This window comes from Mustela nivalis, assembly GCF_964662115.1.
Source record: "Mustela nivalis genome assembly, chromosome: 1".
Lineage (NCBI taxonomy): Eukaryota > Metazoa > Chordata > Mammalia > Carnivora > Mustelidae > Mustela > Mustela nivalis.
In genome coordinates, this window is record NC_139020.1 from 74399992 (window position 1) to 74421478 (window position 21487).

Below are 21487 nucleotides of genomic sequence, written 5' to 3' on the forward strand. Positions count from 1 at the left end.
AACAACTCCCCCTTTTGCTCTCCCCCAGCCTCTACTATTTTCTGCACTCAGCATTCTGCTTTCTCTAGGAATTTGACAGAGACTTTAAGTACCTCCTATAGGATTATGTACCTCATTCAGTATTTGTCTTTTTGATGACTAGCTTACTTCACTTAGTATGTCTTCAGGATTCATTTATGTCATATCATGTTTCAGAATTCTTTCCTCTCAAAAGCCAGGTAATATTCCATTATATGTTTATTCCACATCATGTTTATCCACCCATCGGGGGACATTTGGGTTGTGTCTACCTCTGGCTATTGTGAATAATACAACTATGAATATCGGTGTATAATATCTCTTGGAGACCCCACTTTCAATTCTTATGGATATACCCCCAGAAGTGGAATTGCTAGATTACATGATGAATCTATTTTTAGTAGGTTACAACCTAGGATAGGTTACTTAGTATCTGTGTTTTAGTTTTCTCATCTATAAAAAAAGATTTAATTATAACACCTATCTTGTAAGGTTATTGTTAAGATTAGAAGAATTAATACTTGCAAAATACTTCTAAAACATTATAATTATTCCTTTTTAACAAAGGAAGAATTTGAGGCATAAAGAAGTAAGTTACCCAAGTTCTCATATCTCATAAGGAGCAGAGCCAGGATATTCACCCAGGTTCACAGCTGAAGACTATTCTCTTAACCACTCTGCCAAAGTGACTCCACTCCCCAGTTCTAGGATGTTTTTACTGACGAACTCCACCTAAGCTGATTATGTACTGATTCACCTACATGGGCACAGTTTGGGAGGAAAATAAGGGAGGGTAGAAGAGGGAACCCTACATACCAGAAAAAAAAAACCCACCAGAATCTTGATATACTGCCAAAGGGACAGGAGATTGGTAGTAAAATCACAACAAATAATTCTATTATTATTGGCATGACTCGTTAGGAGTGATATAAACCAAGTAGATTCACTTCTGTTTATTTTTGCGTTACCAAGTGTCAGCCACTTTGAGATTGTGTGTCTGTGAGCCGGACGGAGGATGTGAGAGGGTGTGTGTGTGTTGGGAAGTGGGGGGACATCATTGTGCCCAAACTCCACTCACCTCACCAGCCATGGGACACTCATTTGGAAGTTATTTCTCTTTCCCTTCTCTTCTTCGGGGTTTATATGAAGGCCATTTTCATAAGAAATAAATGCCTAAAACGAAGGGAGAAGGAGGTGTAATAATAATATTGTATAACGAAACTATAGCTTTAGGTTCAGTACTTATGTTTCTTTGTAGCAATGCTTCTAAAAACCATAGAAGTGGCTAACAAGTTTTCCGGCAACCCTGCTTATCACATGGGGAAATTACACAGAACGATTAAGTAAGTGACTTGTTCAGAGAGACTTAGTAATACACTCTAGGCTTTCATGAGGATGAGCTCATGGATAAATTTGGTGGTGTGGTCATTCTGAATGAAAGTGGTTCAGCTCAGCCAGATGTTTCATTGAGTGCCACGAAAGGCAGTCACACCCAAGAGAGCTACAAGATGCATTTGTTTCGTGAGGGTCTGGCACTGGAACTTGTGTTATCTCTGAGAGAAAAAGCCTCTTCGGACCTTGGGCATACCACAACTTGACCACTGGTTCTGTCCTTTGCAGGCTTCTCCCCTCACCCTTCCCCCCGATGAGCTTCCATTTAGATCATTCACTGACCCTGCTCTTGCCCAGGTCACCAAAACCTATCAAGAACATTCACTTCTGGCAGTGCCTGGGTGGCTCAGTGGGTTAAAGCCTCTGTCTTGAGCTCAGGTCATGATCTCAGGGTCCTGGGATCGAGCCCTGTATCAGGCTCTTTGCTCAGCAGGGAACCTGCTTCCTTCTCTCTCTCTCTCTCTCTGCCTGCCTCTCTGCCTACTTGTGATCTCTGTCAAATAAATAAACCAAATCTTAAAAAAAAAAATAAAAGAACACTCACTTCTGGTCTTCATCTCACCTACCCTCCTGGCAGCGCCAGCCAACCAGTCTCTCCTGAGACGTTTTCTTCTCTTGGCTTTTATGGAACCACATTTTCCTGGTTTTCCAACTACTAAGTAGGCTGCTGTTGGTTGTTCAGTCTTCTCTGACAGCTTCCTGCCCACTCTTCCGGACCTCTTAAGGCTGGAGGGCCCTATAGCCCACAGGGATTTCACCCAGTACCTAGCTCACAGCTCTCCAGGCCCTCTTGCTGTTTCCATACCAGCTTTGCTCTGGGTCTTGTCTAGAATACTCTTCTTCCTGGGACCTACAGCCCTAACTCCTCCCTTCTTGGAAATCTTAAAGTTCGCCTGGTCAGTGAAGCTTCCGTGACTTCCCTATTTAAAAATCACAAACCAGCTCCACCCTCACAATCCTCATCCTCCTTATCTTTCCCTTTTTTATAACACTTGTCACCTTCTAAGACAATTACATATTAAATCTAAACCCTAACCACTGTCTAGACAGTCTTTCACAAAATGTCCCTCCCCCCAGCCTACCTCTCTGACCTCCTAAGCTCTCTGACCTTAGGGCACCTGGGTGGCTCAGTGGGTTAAAGCCTCTGCCTTCCGCTCGGGTCATGATCCCAGGGTCCTGGGATTGAGCCCCGCATCAGACTCTCTGCTCAGCAGGGAGCCTGCTTCCTCCCTCTCTCTCTCTCTCTCATTCTCCCCATAACTCCTTCAATTCTGCTCCTCACAACAAACCAAGTGCATTCCCAGCACAAAGCCTAGACCTCTGCTGTCCTCCATACCTGTAAAGATCTCTCAGATCTTCAAATGGCTCAGATCATTAGGCAGGTCTCAGTTCAAGGTCACTGCTCAGAGAGGCCTCCTATGACCACCCAGTCTAAAGAGGCTCCCAGTTATTCTGTTATACTTGTCTGCTTTATTTTCCTCATAACATTTAGCACTCTTTGAAATCATATTACTTATGCTCATTCATTTATTGTTGCTTTATTTACTGTCTGCCTTTCTAACCAATATGAGTTTCATAAGATCAAAGACTGGCTATTTTGCTCATCATTCCATTCTCAGTACTTGGCACAGTATCTTTTATGCAATAGATGCTCAGTTTATATGTCTTGATGGAATAAATGCTGAATGAGGCTGAAGTAATGGAAAGGCAAGAAAAGGGGAAAGGAGGAAGGTAGAATATTATTTTGCTACTTTAAATCTTAAACTATTGGGAACTTTGATAGAGAAAAGGGAAAAAGGAGTGAGCAAAAACACAAATAATTATCAATTCCCCAAGTCAGATTTTCTTCTAGCCATGGCTCTCCTCATGTTCAGGACTCAAATGTGCCATTTAATCAACAGTCTCTTGTTCCTGAATCCACAATTCCTGTGTTGTGATATGATATGACCCCACTTCTTTACCACTCAGCCTGGGTGTTTTAGCTGCTGATAAAAGCTTGTATCAAGAGGAAAAGCAAGGGCGCCTGACTGGCTCCCTTGGTAGAGTCTGTGACTTTTCTCGGGGTTCTAAGTTTGATCCCCCTGTTGGGTGTGGAGATTACTTTAAAATTTTTAGAACTTAAAAAAGAAAGAAAAAGGGGCGCCTGGGTGGCTCAGTGGTTTAAGCCGCTGCCTTCGGCTCGGGTCATGATCTCAGGGTCCTGGGATCGAGTTCAGCATTGGGCTCTCTGCTCAGCAGGGAGCCTGCTTCCCTATCTCTCTCTCTCTCTCTCTCTGGCTGCCTCTCCGACTACTTGTGATTTCTCTCTGTCAAATTAATAAAAAAAAAAATAAAATAAAAAAATAAAAAAAAAGAAAGAAAAAAAAAGAGGAGAAGCATGCACTCCCTGCAGATCAGGATTGTGTACCCCACCTTCATATTTTGAAATTTATGAATAAGACTTTTTAAAAAGGATTTTATTTACTTATTTGACAGAGAGAGATCACAAGTAGACAGAGAGGCAGGCAGAGAGAGGGGGGAAGCAGGTTCCCCACCGAGCAGAGAGTCCAGTGTGGGGCTTGATCCCAGGATCCTGAGATCATGACCTGAGCTGAAGGCAGAGGCTTAACCCACTGAGCCACCCAGGTGCCCATGAATAAGACATTTTAAAAAATTAGACATGAGTTAGGGGGAGGCCAATCCAAAGCTAATTCCTATGGCACAGTAAAAGCCCTAGTTTCCTGACTGTACTCACTACTCTATGCCACAACCAAAACGGCAAGATAATTAACTGATAGTTATTATCCAATTTAGCACTAAAGAGGATGGGAAGTATTTTAGAACCAATTACACTCTAGGGCAATGCAAATGGTATTTCATTTAGTCCTCAAAATAGCTCTAAGAGGTATACATTATTACTGCGGGATTGCTGAGGTGGGAGCTGAGGCTCAATCTAATCACGACCTTTACTCTAGGTCACACTGTCAATGAGTAGGAAAGGGAGCTGTCTGGGACCTTTACTCAAGTTCACGCTGTTAAAGAGTAGGGAAGGGAGCTGTCTGCTGCCTGGGGCTACATTTTCCTCTCTACCCACACTGCCTCCCAAACATCAAGATCTGACCTATGCTATGAATGTATGTAGGCAGAAAAGGGTAACATAGTAATCCCCAGTTATCTGCAGGGGGTCTTTTCCAGTAACCCTAGTGGGTGCCTGAAATGGGGGACGTACCAGACCCTAGCTATACTATGCCTTTTCCTCTACCACACATATCTATGATAGAGTTTATCAGGTAGGCAGTGTGAGAGATTAATGACAATAGTAATAAATTGGAACAATTATGACAGTATACTATAATAAAAGTGATGTGAACATGGCATCTCTTCTCTCTCGCAACCTCTTATTTGCTGTACGTACCCTTCTTCTTGTGATGCTGTGAATGACGGAATGCCTAGGATGAGATGAGACGAGGTGAATGAATTTGGCAGCTGTGGACCTTCTCTCTCCTGATTCCTCTAGGATCATCTGCTTCCGCAGCAGGACTGACCACAGGTAACTGAAGCCACAGAAGATAAAACTGTATAAGCAGAAACTACTGAGCTGAAGAACGAAAGAGGTCTGGAATTTATGAGTTGGGATCAGATTGGAGCTGGGGGAATTGAAATTCAGAATATATTTTCCCATGTACTCAGGATTAATTTTGGAATATATTTCAAGTCCAAATATTTGACTTAAAAAAAAGTTTTTCACATATAAACATATAAACCATTAGAAATACAGGACTATGGTCTATGCCAATTCTAAAAAGAAAAGAAAAGAAAACAATGGGGCGCCTGGGTGGCTCAGTGGGTTAAAGCCTCTGCCTTCGGCTTGGGCCATGATCCCAGGGTTCTGGGATCAAGCCCTGAGTTGAGCTCTCTGATCAGTGGGGAGACTGCTCCCCCCCCACTCTGCCTACTTGCGATCTCTGTCAAATAAATAAATAAAATCTTAAAAAAAAATAGAAAACAAAACCAAAACACTAATTTCCCTGTAGTAATATGTAACTTGAATTTTTAAATCAGCTTATTTAACTTCTCTGAGGCAGTTGTCCATCCTATAAAGTGTCCATCCCACATGCATGTGGGGAGATGAATGAGTGTGAATATGTATGAATAAAGTGCTGTACAAGTCGATTTGAGCGGTTCTGAATGTGAAGGTTAGGGTAAATCCACAAGAATTAACAGGTTTAGAAAATGAAAATTTTTTCTTTTTCTTTTCTTTTTTTTTTTTTTTAGAAAGTGAAATTTTTTTCAAAAAGGAAGCTCAACAACAAACAAAATTGTTAGAAAATACAAACTATAAGACTACATTCGCCAGGACCAAAAGTTAACTTCACTCCTTTAAAATGAATCCCCGGCAATCATTGTTGACCTTTTATTGATTACTTATTAGGCAAAGGACCTTGTCTTGTTAACGTTATCTCCTAGGGATAATCTACTTTGCAATTATATGGTTCTGCTTTCCCCTTTGAAAGCAGTTTCACTTCTATAATCTTACCTCACAAGCTTTGAAGGCTAGCGCAATGAATTGAATTTCAGATTGTCTTTAGCTGGAAAAACAATTAAAGGTTCACAAGAACAAAAAAGATTATGAACTGATTGTTTGCAAAGACTATTTACAAGGACAAGTCTTTTGACTGTGCTGATTGATAAAGGGTGGTGGGGCTGCCTCCTGAGTAATCCTTACTTTCTGTCTCTGGTGGGTGTGTTGAACCAATTAGCCGCTGCAAAGACATTGTCCGGAAAAGCAAAACTGAATTGTTCCTTTCAGCTTCTACAGGGTGCTGGAGCAAATCCAGAGGACAGAACTTTGCTGTGGAGGGAAAAAGGATTTATGTGCTGGTAAGTGAGATTTAAGATATCTGCCCTCTGGTGCCCAGGAGGTGAAGGACAGGGTGACAGTTTTCATATAAGCAGTTTGTTAATGTGAAACTTGTTGAAAGACTTTAATTCCCTGATTACATGTGAGGAAGAGGTAGTGGAAGAGGATATTCACAGTTGAAGGTAAAGACATAAAAATTCATACATTTGGAAGGTCTGACATAAGTGGAGATTTAGGAAAAGACTATAGTAACTTGTGAGTATTCTGACCTTTTCTAAGCATTAATGGTCCCTCCAAGATTTTATATCACCATTAATAAAACAAGTAACACTACTTTTTAAAAAAGATTTTACTTACTCACTTGAGAGAGAACACGGATGTGCATGTGCGTGAGCTTGTGGGGAAGGAGCAGAGGGAGAAGCCGACTCCCTGCTGAGCAGGGACCCTCCCCCTATCTCAGGGCTCCATTCCAGGCCTCTGGGATCATGACCTTCACCAAAGGCAGACGTTTAACTGACTGAGCCACCCAGGTGCCCCAACGCATAACATTATTACCCTAATTTTTGAAAGAACAGAAACTATCACATCATGAAGGCTGAATTTATATGGAAAAATAAGTGAACAGGGGGAATTATACAAAATTCTATTCCTATGCCTATTAAGGAAAACCTGACCATCAACCCCAAAATATCATAAAATTGTTTACTCTTTTACCCAATGCCTCTGTATCAATATTATTAAGTTACTAGGCCCTAGAGATGTTTTTTAAGTCTATGTGACTGTCGGAAAATTAAAGGACTTTCCATTAGTAACCTCACACCTTTCTTTTTTCATAATCATTGCATCAAACTTGGCACGTAAGCTCTCAAGAAAGTGGGTTATTCTCTCAGAAAAGCAGATCAGAAAAAGGGATTTGAGGAAGGAAAGGAAGCAGATGGCGGGGAGATCATTACCAACCACTCAGCCACAGGGTAACATGGGCCATTCACCTCTGCTCTTATGACAAACTGAATGGCTCTCAGAAACTTTTTCTCAGGGTCTTCTTGTTATCTCATCTGGGGCCCTTTATTTAATTTTTTTCTTTTTTTTTTATTGTAAAATAACACAAAATTTATTATGTTAACCATTTTTAAGTGGTATTAAGTACCATATTCTTGTGCAACCATCATTTACCATCCATCTCCTGAACCCTCTCCATGTTACAAAACCAAAACTCAATACCCATTAAACAATATCTCTCCATTCCTCCCTGCCCCTATGCCCAGGCAACCATCATTCTGCTTTCTGACTCTATTATTAACTTCTTCTTCTTCTTTTTTTTTTTTTTTTTAAGATTTTATTTATTTATTTGACAGGCAGAGATCACAAGTAGGCAGAGAGGCAGGCAAGGGGCGGGGTGGGGGGGGGTCGGGAAGCAGGCTCCCCGCTGAGCAGAGAGGCCGATGTGGGACTTGATTCCAGGACTCCAGGATCATGACCTGAGCTGAAGGCAGAGGCTTTAACCCACTAAGCCACCCAGGCGCCCCTCTATTATTTTTCTATTTTGTTTATTTCTTCTCTGGTCTTTATTATTCCCTTCCTTCTTCTAGCTTTGGGTTTAGTGTGCTCTTTTTTTTTCTAGTTCCTTAAGTTGTAACATGAGGTTGTTGATTTGAGATATTTCTTTTTTTTAATATTTATTTAATTGAGAGAGATGCATGCATGTGCACACTCACCTATAGTGAGCAGGGGGAGGAAGAGAGAATCTCAAACAGACTCTCTTCTGAGCATAGAGCCCGTCGTTGGGCTGGAACTCATGACCCTGAGATCATGACCTGAGCCAAAATCAAGAGTTGGATGCTTAACCAATGGAGCCACCCAGGTGCCCTGAGATATTTCTCATTTTTTTAATGTAAGCATTTATAGCTATAAATTTCCCCCTTAGCACTGTTACCACTGTGTTCCGTAAGTTTTGATATGTTGGGTATTTGTTTTCATTCATCTCTAAGGGTTTTCTATTTTCTTGTGTGAGTTCTTCTTTAATTTCAACAAATTTGTGAATGTTCCAAAATTCTTACAGAGTTTCAGCCATTATTTCTTCAAATATTCTCTCTGCTCTTTTCTTTCTTCTCCTTCTAGGACTTCCACAATATGTACTTTGGTTCATCCACAGTGTCCCACAGGCTTTGTTTCCTTCTATCTTTTTTCTTTGTTCTCCAAATGCTATAATTTTTATTGTCCTCACTTCAAGTTCACTGACTCTTTCTTCTACCTGTTTGAATCTGCTTTTGAATCCACCTACCAAATTTTTAATTTTAGTTGTACTTCTTAGCTACAGAATTTTTCTTGTTGTTGCTTAAGGTGTCTATCTATATATGTTTCCATTTTATTCATATATTTATCCATTTTATTCACATCCTTGCTTTTCTCCACATCCTCTTTTAGTCTTTGAGCATCTCTAAGACAGTAGTTTTAAAGTCTTTGTCTACCAAATCCCCTATCAAGTCCTTTTCAGGGACAGTTTCTGCTGGTTGTTTTATTTTTTTCTTTGAATGGGCCATACTTTCCTGTTTCTTTGTATGCCTTGTGATTCTGTTGATGTTGTTGAAAATAGGACATTTCAATCTGATAATGTGACACCTCTGAAAATCAGATTCTCCCCCTTCCCCAAGGCTTGCTGTTTTTTGTTGTTTTTCATTTTTGCTATAGGCTGTGTCTGTGCCAAGGATCAGCCTGAGGTATAAGCTTTAGTTCTTCTCAGGTCTTTTATGAGCTTGTGCCTGCCCTTGAGCATGTGCGGTGACTTTCTAATTTCCCCTTATATGCAGTTGCTTTTGAATGTCCTAGTTTTCAATACCTGCCTCCCAAAGGGAGAAAAGAAAAAACTGAAGGGTGGGGAGAAGGTGCCAGCCCTTTAAAGCCCCTGGAAGTCACTTCAGCCAGAGGGATAGGGGCTTGCAACAACAGGGGGATGGGGGTTGGGGGGGTGACATGAGGTACTACAGCAATGGCTGCCTACCTCTTTGTCTGCACCTCTGTGATCAGAAGCAGCAATCTACAGTCAGAGCACAGATCCTTGGTATCTGGACCATAGGATCTTTTATTCCCACCCTGGTTCCTAGAGACTGTGTGCAGACAGTTCCAGAAACACATGCTGGGCAGCCAGCCAAGGGGCAGAGGGGTGGGAGATGAGTGGCTGCTGCTCTAGCAGAGCTGAAACTGACCAAAATTAACCTCAATTTACCATCCAGCCCTTCTCCTAGAATTTGCAAGCCTTGCAGAGACTTGAGAGTTCTAACATACTTATATCAGACAGATTCTGCCAGTGCAATGTGGCAAGATAGATTTCTGGTGCTTCCTGCTCTGGCATCTTCCCAAAATCCTCTCTGGGGTGCTTTATTTTTTTTAAAAAAATGTTCTATTGTGGAAAATTTCAAACCTAATTAATCCCTGTGGACCCTCATGCAGTTTCAACAATTACCAACTACCTGCTCTCACACCTGGAATTACCATCTATGATTTCTTATTCACTTCTCTGCCTCCCCCGCCCCATGGCAGGCTTCAAACAATGTGATTACCTGCCTTTTGCTCCAGCTTCAAGAACCAGTGGGATCCCTCCAGACAGCTGACTAAATCAATATGCCCTCTTTTCTATTTTCCTAACTTGAAGATTTTATTTATTTATTTGTCATGGAGAGATAGAGAGAGCAGGGGGAGCAGCAGGCAGAGGGAGAAGCAGACTCTCCACTGAGCAGGAAGCTGACATGGGACTCGATCCCAGGACCCTGAGATCCTGACTTGAGCTGAAGGCAGCCAATTAACCAACTGAGCCACCCAGGTGTCTCTATCTTCCTAACTTGAATAATTTTTATACCTTCCATCTCTATCTTCTAGGCTCTTTCCTTCCTTCCTTCCCTTCCCTTCCTTTTTCTTTTTTTCTTTCTTTTTAAATATTTAGTTTATTTACTTGAAGAGAGAACACAGCAGAGGGAGGAACAGAGAAAGGGTGAGAAGCAGGCTTCTGCTGAGCTCCGGGAGCCTGATACAGGACTTGATTCCAGGACCCTAGGATCATGACCTGATCCAAAAACAGACGCTTAACTGACTGAGCCACCCAGGCACCCCTCCAGCTGTTTAAAAAAATAATAATAATAAGGAAAAATAAAGCGCTATTTAATCCTTTCTAATGGTTTGAAAATCTGATAAAAGCCTTGGACCATTTCTCTAGAAAAAAAGGGCACATGCTCAATTTTGTAGGCAATTTCAGGAGGTTCATGGATAACCTGAAGCTCTCCAAAGACTGCAGGTTAAGAATCCCAGTTTAGTTTACTCTGTAAGGTAAATCCCCCTTCCTAGGCCTCATCTGCCTTGGTTCTCTTTCACAGACACAAGGAGCTCTTTTTTGAGGCACTAGACATAATGCTGGCCCCAAATCCTGGAGAGTGAGCAACAGAACAAGAGGCTTCACCAACATTTTTCACAATAACCGTATACTACTTCTGTTTGAATATTTTCCTGCCCCTTTGAAGTGAAGAACAACTCCAGAATAATTCTAAAACCCACTTTAAAAACATTTTCTTTACCATAGCCTATTCTCACTTCTCCTTTCTCTTGATTCACTGCGTTGCATTTACATGAAATACAAGGGGAAAAAAGAAGTACTAGTAGATTCAAAAGCCAGAAGAGTTGAATTAATTCAAAATAATTTCTTAAAAGTATATTTTAACTACCAGGGTGTCCATGCTTCTTTGTCAAGCTTCAGTTTCTGTTTGGCTCTGCCATTTGCTCATCTGTAGGGAATCTTCGGGATGGACCAGTCAACTCACTGGTTACTACACAACTCACATTGTGTAGAAGTTTGGGTTGAGTCTTCTGGGGGTGTTCCCTGTACTTTCTTCTTCTAATGCAGGACCTCAACTATGGATGTACATCAGAATCACCTGTAGAATTCTGGAAATTAAAAAAAGAGGTGGGCTCCCATCAGCCTATTACTCTAGGTTTACTGACGTTGGGGCCAGGTTGCCGGTGTGCAGCCAGGAATGAGAACGCTGATCTAATGCTGCATGCAAGGAATTAACATCATTACTAGTGGTGTAAACCTAGGGGAATGCTAAAATCGTTCCACAGCCTGTAGTTCAATAATAGATATTTTTTTGTTTAAAAAAAGCAGGGGTGGAATTTCAGAAGGAAAATTTAGAAGAAACTTGGCAAATGTAAACTACTCTGGGGTAATATTTAAAATGTGCTATTTTTCTCCCTTATTTAATTCCTAATGTAGCATAGACTTCTTGCCTCAGCTAGAAAATGATTTTAGGTATTACATATACATTTCTATCTTAATTTATATTACAAAAGTAATACATATATTTTGTAAGCTTTGTTATAATGTATAGAAGAATACAAAGTGAAATCCCAAAGGGAACCCTGTTAACAGTTGTTTTATTTATTTTTTATTTTTTTAGGTAGGCTCCACACCAAGCATGGAGCCCATTGTGGGCCTTGAACTTATAGCCCTGAGATCAAGACCTAAACCAAGATCAAGAGTTGGATGCTTACCCAACTGAACCATCCAGGTTCCCCCACACTGCCCCCTCCAACAGTTTCTTATGTAACCTACAAATTTGCTATCCACATCAACTCTGTATATGACATGGTAATATTGATTTTTATCTGGTGGGCTCAGGACTCACAGGTCATATTTCCTTTCCTTCCATCCTACCCATGGGGTAACAGGAAATCCAGTCTTCATCAGGTTCCCCTCCCTAATGACCCTAAGAATCCTTAGGAATATCCCACTGTCCCATAGGACCATCATAGTCATTGCAGTTGGCTTTGAGGGGTAAGGGACGGACCTCTGTGCCTTCTGCAGTGTCAGAGTTGGTCTCTCATGGCAAGTTGTTGCTACTATTGTACTGATTTGTCCTATGTGTGTACCCAATCTCTTTTCTTAATTTCACACCAGCCTGGTGAAATCAGAACATAACTTTTACTGACTTTGTTGAAGATATAGAGATTATAGAAGGAAAATACCACATAGAAGCCAACCTATAATTCTTACTGGATATAGCTTCTATCAGAATGTTTAGCCTATGGTCCTAGACCTTCTCTGCCTAACTCCCAGCCAGACTGAAAAAATGCAAGGGCAAGGTCTCCTACCTCACAGGTGTCCCTCTAGCCTGTTTCTCCCAACTTGAATCCAAGCCCCCAAATTCCCTCAGCCCATGAGAGAAAGGCATGCATATTAACCTCAGTTAATTAATATCCCACTGTGGCTATCTACCTCCAAATGACGATGGGACTGTCTACTCCCTTCAGGGAATGCCTTTACCTTTTCACTTAGGAAATTGTGGTTTTGACTCAAAAGGTAGTCTGAACTTAGGACATGTTTCCCACAGTCTGGAATCTTCAGTGGTAGAACAAAACTATGTTTGGCAGCAGGAGTCTCCCATGGCTCACTGTACTGAATCAAACCCCGGGCTGGTTTCCTAAGACTCAGGGGGAGGACCTGGCCTGTGAGCCTCTCCTGAAGTCCTCAGACTTCTCTAGATTTCCTACGGTCAGCCACTTTAAATAACAGCACCTCACACTCCACCAAGAACAGATGAAATTTTACTGGGATAGTGCAGCCAAATCCCATTCTTAGCAAGGATACATTACCATAAGGGGATCATAATCTGAGGAAATGCAGGTCTCCTAACTGCAGTGACCGTTTTCATATTACCATCCAAAACAAGTTAGCTATTCGACTAAAAAATTCTCCATCTCAGAAATGTCTGAGGTTTGATTCAAAACTAGTGGGAGTGGAAGCAGTTACCACTGAGCAAAGTGGGTGGGGGTTTTGATGAAATAAAATTGGCCATGAGTTCATTGTTACCAAAATGAAGTGGATTTGAGGGTTCATTATACTATTCTATCTATCTTTGTATATGTTTGAAGTCTTCTGTAGCTAAAAACAACAACTGCATCTCTGCACAGGGTTTGCCCATGACATTCATCACTGGAAGACCCTCAAAGTGTCTTAAAGAAGAGCAGAACTTGAAGCCCTGCAGATGAACTTGGTTGGCCTCTACCTATTGCAAACCAGATTGTTTTCTCCAAGATTTTATGGCCAATATTGACTTAATGCTCACATTCTAGCTCCTGAGTTCTTCACCATAGGCACTCTGTTTCCAGGAACTTCTAGGTTGATGATGACACCAGAGGTTCTTGTTCTCTCTTCACTATGTCCAGGGAGGTCCACTCTCTTGCTAGGTATACAGACAGAATTCAGGTACTGCATGCATTTCTAAATGGTCAAAGAAACTCTACCTGTGCTATTTTATGCTTCACTCTCTTAAAAGGTTTTCACTGGTACAATTTGAACAGAAAGGAGTCTGGTGAGGGTGGCTTGAATAACAACTGTTGGGCCACCATAACATCCCTGGTCTTAGCAGTTTTTGTTCTGGAATCTGGTCTTTAGTTTTATAAACTCAGAAACTTAAATGTTGCACACGCAGACAATGTGTGGTGTGTAGGGCCTGATGAACACTGATGAATTAACTTGCAATGGGGAATGTAACTTTATGCAGACTCCAAATTCATGCCTGTTGGTTAGCACATCTTGTGTCTATGGGAAACTTTTTATGTAAAGCCACATTATAATTAGGAGGCTATTTGGTGAGAGTAATCTCTAGAACAGTGAGTTTCCAACTAGGGAGAGTTAGCAGCCCCTGGGGGATAGGCAGAGGGAAGAGGGAATTTGTGTGGTTGTGTGTTATTTTCTGTTTTAGCATGTGTCATTAGGAATGACATACCCAATATTATAATTCAATAATATATTTTGGGAGAAATTAAAACCCTACTGCTTTCATAATAAAAATTATAAAGAGCAAAGCTCAACAGAATCTTTTTGGCTGGTAACACTCAGCTTAGAGGGTGGAAATCCACAAATCAGACACTCTGGAGGGTCTAAGATGTTTTTTTGTTGTATTTCAAAATGAAGCAAAAAAAAAAAAAAATTGTTCACCGAGGCACTAAGCAAATACCATACATGAGGCAACTTACATTTGCAGGATCAAATTAAAATTTCTGTTCTTAAGTCCTTTCTCACTAAATAGCTTTGTATTGAATACAATCATATTTGGTTTATTAGTAGTCACTAACTGTAGAAATTGATGTGGAAACCTATCTATGTTACTTACCTTTTTGGGTTATTTTGTTTCTGAAATACAAATAATCTGGGTTACTTATAACATACTATGTACTTTATAGTATAGTATATAGTATAATACTATAAAAATACTATTACAGTTTTGTGTACAAATTCTGCAGGTAGGCCAAACCACTGTGGAGTTATAGCAGACATTTATTTGGTGGTCTCAGCATTGATTTCTCTCTCCTTCTCCTTCCCAAAAGAACTTCTATTTGTTTGGGAATTGTTATGATTCCTGGTAAGAGAGCTCCACTCTTGTTCTAGCACATCCCAACCTACTGAACAGAGCCATTGGTTTGTAACCTAAACTAGTCCAATCAGAGTGAATCTAAATCCTTTTTCTAATAACGATACTGGGACAAAGATCAGGTCACCTTCCAGGTGTCTTTGGCAGTCATCTTTGGCCATGTGGAGGGTCTAAATTATGAGAAAGCCAACACCAAGACAGATAGGAGAAAGAGAAGGACATGGGTCCCTGGGGCCATCACTGGGACACTGGATCAAGTTTGTGATCATCTGGACTTGACAGTTATTTGTCCCAACAAATTCTTTTTACTGTTTCAGCCATTTTTACCTGGAGCTGAAGCACCAGTGCGTGGATTAGGACGCTGTTGAATCTGGATTGGTTGAATTTCCTGTTTGCCAACAAGCTCAAATATCAATCAGTGAAGCATGTCAAATAGAAAAAAGTCCAGTACCTGTCATGTTCTTAACTTCTCCTGTGGATCATGCTATCATGCAGATAGCTTTCACAAATTTCAGTCCAATTAAAAGACAATCTACGAGGATGGGACTCAGAAAACAGAATTTTTTAAAATTCCCCAAGTGATTCCAAAGGACAGCCGAAAGCTGAAAACCACTGGTCTAAGTAAATATCTGGTTTTGTCTATTCAATGGAATCTACAGACTAAATGTTCTAATTATGCCTTCCCACCAAAGGAAAAAAAGAAATGCTGATATATAACTTGTATTGTGAGGTTAATGCAAACCATACTTGTGTGACAGAAAAGCAAAATTTGTTTGGATCCTTGTTTTACCTTTAAAATGTGTGCAGATTTGGTTCCGTACTGCATTTTATATTTCTCTCTCTCCCCAACATTTAATAGGACCTTAACAGATACCGGTCCCAGTGACAAACACCAGTGATGCAGAGGAGTACAAGAAAAACACCATACCTACAATCCAGAAAAAAAGGTAATTAACTTAGTAATTACACCAAAATTTGTTAAACCTATGATAAGAACAGCACAGAGTACAATGAAAATAGAACAGGTCTCCTAACCTCCTGGAGGAAATGATGTTTAAAGGTGAAACCAGAGGAACGAATATGTTACCCTGGTAGCTGATGGAAGAGGATCCAGACAGGGGAAGGGAAACCATGAAAGAACATAGCATGGGAAGAGAATGTGAGTGAAATGAGACTGGAGCTAAAGGCTGGAGCTGAGGCTTTATCCCAAAAGCAATGCAAATCAACTGAGGGGTTTTAAGCAGCCAAAAGATACGATTTCTATTTTGAAAGAGAATTCTGGCTGCTCTGTAGGGAATGCATGGGGTAAGAAAGGAGAGCTTAATAAGGAGTCAAAGGACCAGTTAACTGGAGGCAGAGAAGGTAGCCCGAGCATGAGCAGGGAGGCCATGGGAATGGAGAGAAGTAGACTAGTCTGAGTGATATTTAAAAAGATGGAATTGATGGGACTTGGTAATGGATCATTTGTGGTGAGTGAAAGGAAGAGAAGCCAAGATGACACACACATCTCCGATTTGAGCAACTGGGTGGATAGCAATGTTAGTTCTTGAATAAACAATACCAGAAGAGCAGGTTTGTGAAAGATTAAGTTGAATTTTGTTCTTCTTGAGTTTGAAGTAACTGTTAGACATCTAAGCAGACAGATGATAAATAGTTACACATGTCTCAATTCAGGAGCGCAATAAGGGCTAGAGATCTAAAGTGGATAGTCATCAGCACATTGATGGTAATTAAAACCAAAGAAATGAACCAAATTACCTGGCATATGTCTGTGGAAAGAAATGGCTAAGGACAGAGCTCTGGGGAAAATGTACAACTAAGAGGACAGACAGTCTTTCAAAGATTGAGAACACACTGCTAGAGATATAGAGGGTAAAACAGAGGAGTGGTTTTTTTGTTTTTGTTTTCATTTATTATAATTTTATTTATTTATTTGACAGAGAGAGATAGTACAAGCAGGGGAGTAGAAGGCAGAGGGAGAGGGAGACGCAGGCTGCTTGCTGAGCAGGGAGCCTGACTCGGGGCTTGATCCCAGGACTCTGAGATCATGACCTAAGCTGAAGGCAGCTACTTAACCAACTGAGCCACTCAGGTGCCCCAAGAAGAGTATTTGACATCCCTCCCTCTCCAAAAAGTATATTTTTTAGACAGAGAGAGTGATCAGTCATGTCAGATGTTGCTGTAACATCTAGTAAGATGAGAATGTACATTGGATTAGCAACATGGAAGGTCCTGGAAATGTCACCAGGAGTGGCTTTGGAAGGGAAGGTGAACTTTTTCAGAAGTTACTGAAGTGGAGAAGAGAGAGTTTGTGGTAACTGGAGAGGGATGTGGATCAAGGGATATTAAGATGAGATAGATTGGAAATATTTCTCTTTTTTTTAATGAGAAGAAATAAGAATGATGGATAAATAGAAAACACAGAAGTGACAAGATAACGGGAAAAAAACAGAATCCAGAAACATGAGGGGTGCCTTTTCTGCTGGAATAGAAGAGAAAGAATTATCAGCATACAGAACAATGAGGATTTTAAGTCTGTTGGTCAGCAGTGGAGAAAATTCCTATTTGATCACTTCTATTTGTTGTGAAGAAGGAGATAGTCATTGATTGAAAACGAGGAGTGGTAACTGGATCAGAGGCTTAAGCGGAGAAGAGAAAGCTTGAGATAGTTGTTGAAAATGAGAGTGGGCTAGTCAGGCAGTGTTAGAGGCTTGAGATTAATGACCATTAATATAAAAGCCTGATAGTCTGGATGGTTTCTGCATATTCTTTCCCGTAGGTCTCAGCAGCCCATAAACTCGCAAGAAAAAAAGGACAGCTGAATTCATGTCTGGTAGACTAGATAGGTGCAATGCAAGGTATAACAGAAAGGATCTGAAATATTGGTGGTAATGGGTTATGAATCCAAGCTGGATAAGGAGGGAAATACAGATAGGCAGGGGCTTTTAATAGAGGGAGGGTAGGGCAAGGGAATTGAAGGTCCATCTGAAGCTGAAGAACTGGGGTGTTGGATGTCATATTGACCAATGAGTGGGATCAGTTTCAGAGAATGGAATGTCTGAAACTGATTTCAGAAGCAGTAACTGGTAACTGGAGAGGGATGTGGATCAAGGGATATTAAGATGAGATAGATTGGATAGGTGGGGACAAGGTCCAGAGTGCAGCAGCGGAACAAGTGGCTGAAAGAAACAGGGAATGCCTTGGGAAATGAGACCAAAGAAATGAGAAGCCAGGCACCTGGGTGGCTCAGTGGGTTAAGCATCTGCCTTTGACTCAGGTCCTGATCTCAGGATCCTTGAATCAAACCCCCACATCAGGCTCCCGGCTCAGTGGGGACTCTGCTTTCCCCTCTCCCTATTGCCCCTCCCCTCCACTCTTGCATATGCCCTCTCTCTTTCTCTTTCAAATAAATAAATAAAATCTTTCGAGGGTAAAAAAAAAAAAAAAAAAGAAATGAGAAGCTAAGGTGTTGATGGATCGTCCACATACCCAGTTTGATGGAAGGACTTGGGTGGGAAGAAAACATGGAAGCTAAAGGCCCTGTGTCTTGCTGTTGCCCAGTCCTCTGATCACTTCTATTCTCACTTAACTCCAACCACACCAACTTCTCTGCACTCCTTTAAACATACCACGCTCATTCTCACCTCAGAGTGTTTGCATACTATTCCTGCTGCTTTGAATGCTTCTTCCAAATATTCCACTGTGCACTCCCTCACTTCATTCAGGTTTCTGCTCCAACATCACCTCGTCAGAGCTTGCTCTGACCAGTCTCCCTAAAAAAATAGCAGCTCTCAACTCTGACTCCTCACTCTGACCCTTAATCTGTTTTTATTTTTCTTCAGAGCAGTTAGCACAACCTGAAATTATAGTTCACATTTATTTTCTCCATTATCCATCACCCTACTAGGACAGAAGCTCAATGGGAGCAGTCATATTCTTTTGTTCCCACTGTATTCCAAGAACCTAAAACAGACCCAGGAACATACCTGCTCAAATCCTGCCCTTCTCTGGACAACTCAGAAACATTTTTCTGACCACTCCAAGCTACAGTGCTTTTTCCCCACTCTGATGTTCCATAGAGCATATTGTATATACTGTTCGCTCATCACTTGTTTACTCATTGACTTGTTCATTAATTTAACGATTATGTGCTGACAACTAGATAGGCATTGTTTCATTTGATTAATTACTGTTTTATGTTTTCATCTTATTTCTACAAGCAAACTATAACTTACTAACTAAAAGGATTATGGTGAAACCACCAGATTTTTTAAGTTCTAAGGAAACAGTTTACAGCCACAATAGAGAAGATACAGAAAGCAAATAAAAGGAATAGTAGTAGAGCATTAAAAGGAAAATGCTAATTAAGATTTTTGGTTTGAATCTTGTCTCACAAATCAGACTGTGAGATCCTAACATGAGTTTGTTACAGTCAACCTACATCCTAAAATAATGTCTTTTAAACACATGGCAATTTGCAAAGCTCTTTTACAAAAATCCCACTTTATGAAATAAAGTATGCAGTTTTACAAAGTTAATCTAATTGTATCATTATCTTCTATAACGCTTAGGGTTCTTTAGATCCTAGCTTTAACAGAGAATAAGTTTATTGGACATATGAGGTACCCTACAGAATAAAAAGGCAGCTCTGAGACCAGGTCCTTAAAGAACTCCTGCTTGAAATTCTCTTCTCCCTCTGCCCCTCCTGCCCCCTAAAATAATAAATCGATCTTAAAAAAATAAAAAATAAAAAGACAAATAAAATGAATTTGTGTCAACCAGTTTCTCTGGCTCCTCAGGTTTCACAAAATGAATATGGGAAGACATAAATCCTTCTTAGATCCTTTCCTATCTTCTCTAAATATATAAAGTGTTCACAGAACATTCCTCATTTTAGTTGGAAAACTTTGTATTAAAATAAAAAGATATAATATTAATCTAATTTTCTTGGGAGCTAATTTCAGTCAAAAATCTTCAACAGTTTAACTGTTGGTATAACATCTGGTATAACTTTTGAATAAGGCTAAAAATAAAACATTCTGTTCACTGGAGAATAACTCTACTAATAACTGGCTAGGAAGAGATTGTTCTCTGACATTTCTAACTTGTACTTGGGAAGATAATTCTAGAAAACCATCATGGTAGAAAATACATGACTAAATTTGTCAGAGTCTCTCTTACAAACACTATAAAATAAAATGCAATAGATTAATTCTATAGTAAGACCAAGAATTTAAGAAATCAGTCAAATACTGTAAAAGTCAAATCCTGAATATCGATACAATGGAATATTATTCAGCCATTAAAAATGTATGAAGTAATGATATATGCTACAACAAGAAGCTTGAAAACATTATGCTAAGAAGCCAGATACAACTATGCTACCTGAGCAATCTATACATTTAATACAATCCCTATCAAAATACCATCAACTTTCTTCATAGAACTGGAACAAATAATCCCAAAATTTGTATGGAACCAGAAAAGACCTCAAATAGCCAGAGGAATGTTTAAAAAGAAAACCAAAGCTGGGGGCATCACAATTCCAGACTTCGAGCTCTGTTACAAAGTTGTAGTCATCAAGACAGTATGGTACTGGCACAAAAACAGACACATAGATCAATGAAACAGAATAGAGAGCCCAGAAATTGACCCTCAATTCTATGGTCAACTAATCTTTGACAAAGCAGGAAAGAATGTCCAATGGAAAAAAGTCTCTTCAACAAATGCTGTGGGGGGTGCCTGGGTGGCTCAGTTGGTTAAGCGATTGCCTTTGGCTCAGATCATGATCCTGGAGTCCCAGAATTGAGTCCCGCATCAGGATCCCAGCTCCACGGGGAGTCTGCTTCTCCCTCTGACCTTCTCCCCTCTCATGTTCTCTCTCTCAAAGAAAATCTCTCTCAAATAAAATCTTAAACAAACAAAAACAAAAAACAAAACAAAAAAACCCAAATGCTGTCAGGAAAACTGGACAACCACATGCAGAAGAATGAAACTGGACCACTTCCTTACACCACACACAAAAATAGACTCAATGGATGAAAGACCTCAATGTGATACAGGAATCCATCAAAATCCTTGAGGAGAATACAGGCAGCAGCCTCCTCGACCTCAGCTGTGGCAACTTCTTTCTAGACACATCACCAAAGGCAAGGGAAACAAGGGCAAAAATGAACTATTTGAACTTCATCAAGATAAAAAGCTTTTGTACAGCCAAGGAAACACAGTTAACAAAACCAAAAGACAACCAACAGAATGGAAGAAGATATTTGCAAATAACCTATCAGATCAAGGGCTAGTATCCAAAATCTATAAAGAACTTACCAAACTCAACACCCAAAGAACAAATAATCCAATCAAGAAATGGGCAGAAGACATGAACAGATGTTTCTGCAAAGAAGACATCCAAGTGGCCAACAGACATATGAGAAAGTGCTCAACATCACTAATCATCAGGGAACTACAAATCAAAACCACAATTCGATACCACCTCCCACCAGTCAGAATGGCTAAAATTAACAAGTCAGGAAATGATAGATGTTGGCAAAGATGTGGAGAAAGGGGAACCCTCCTACATTGTTGGTGGGAATGCAAGTTGGTGAAGCCACTTTGGAAAACAGCATGGAGGTTCCTCAAAAAGTTGAACATAGAGCTACCCTATGACACAGCAATCACAGGTATTTACACCAAAGATACAAATGTAGTAATCCGAAGGGGTATGTGCACCTGAATGTTTATAGCAGCAATATCCACAATAGCCAAACTATGAAACAACCTAGATGTCTATCAACAGGTGAATATGTGGTACATAAATAAATTG

At 40.4% G+C, this 21487-nt stretch overlaps 1 long non-coding RNA gene across 1 annotated transcript; it reads right to left on the reverse strand.

The window, feature by feature from the left end:
- Positions 1–8450: 8450 nt before the first annotated feature.
- On the reverse strand, positions 8451–15536 carry LOC309840278. The gene is made up of 2 exons (XR_014298571.1): positions 15458–15536; positions 8451–11179 (listed from the first exon to the last, which is right to left on the reverse strand). It is a non-coding gene; the product is annotated as an uncharacterized lncRNA (long non-coding RNA).
- Positions 15537–21487: the final 5951 nt, after the last annotated feature.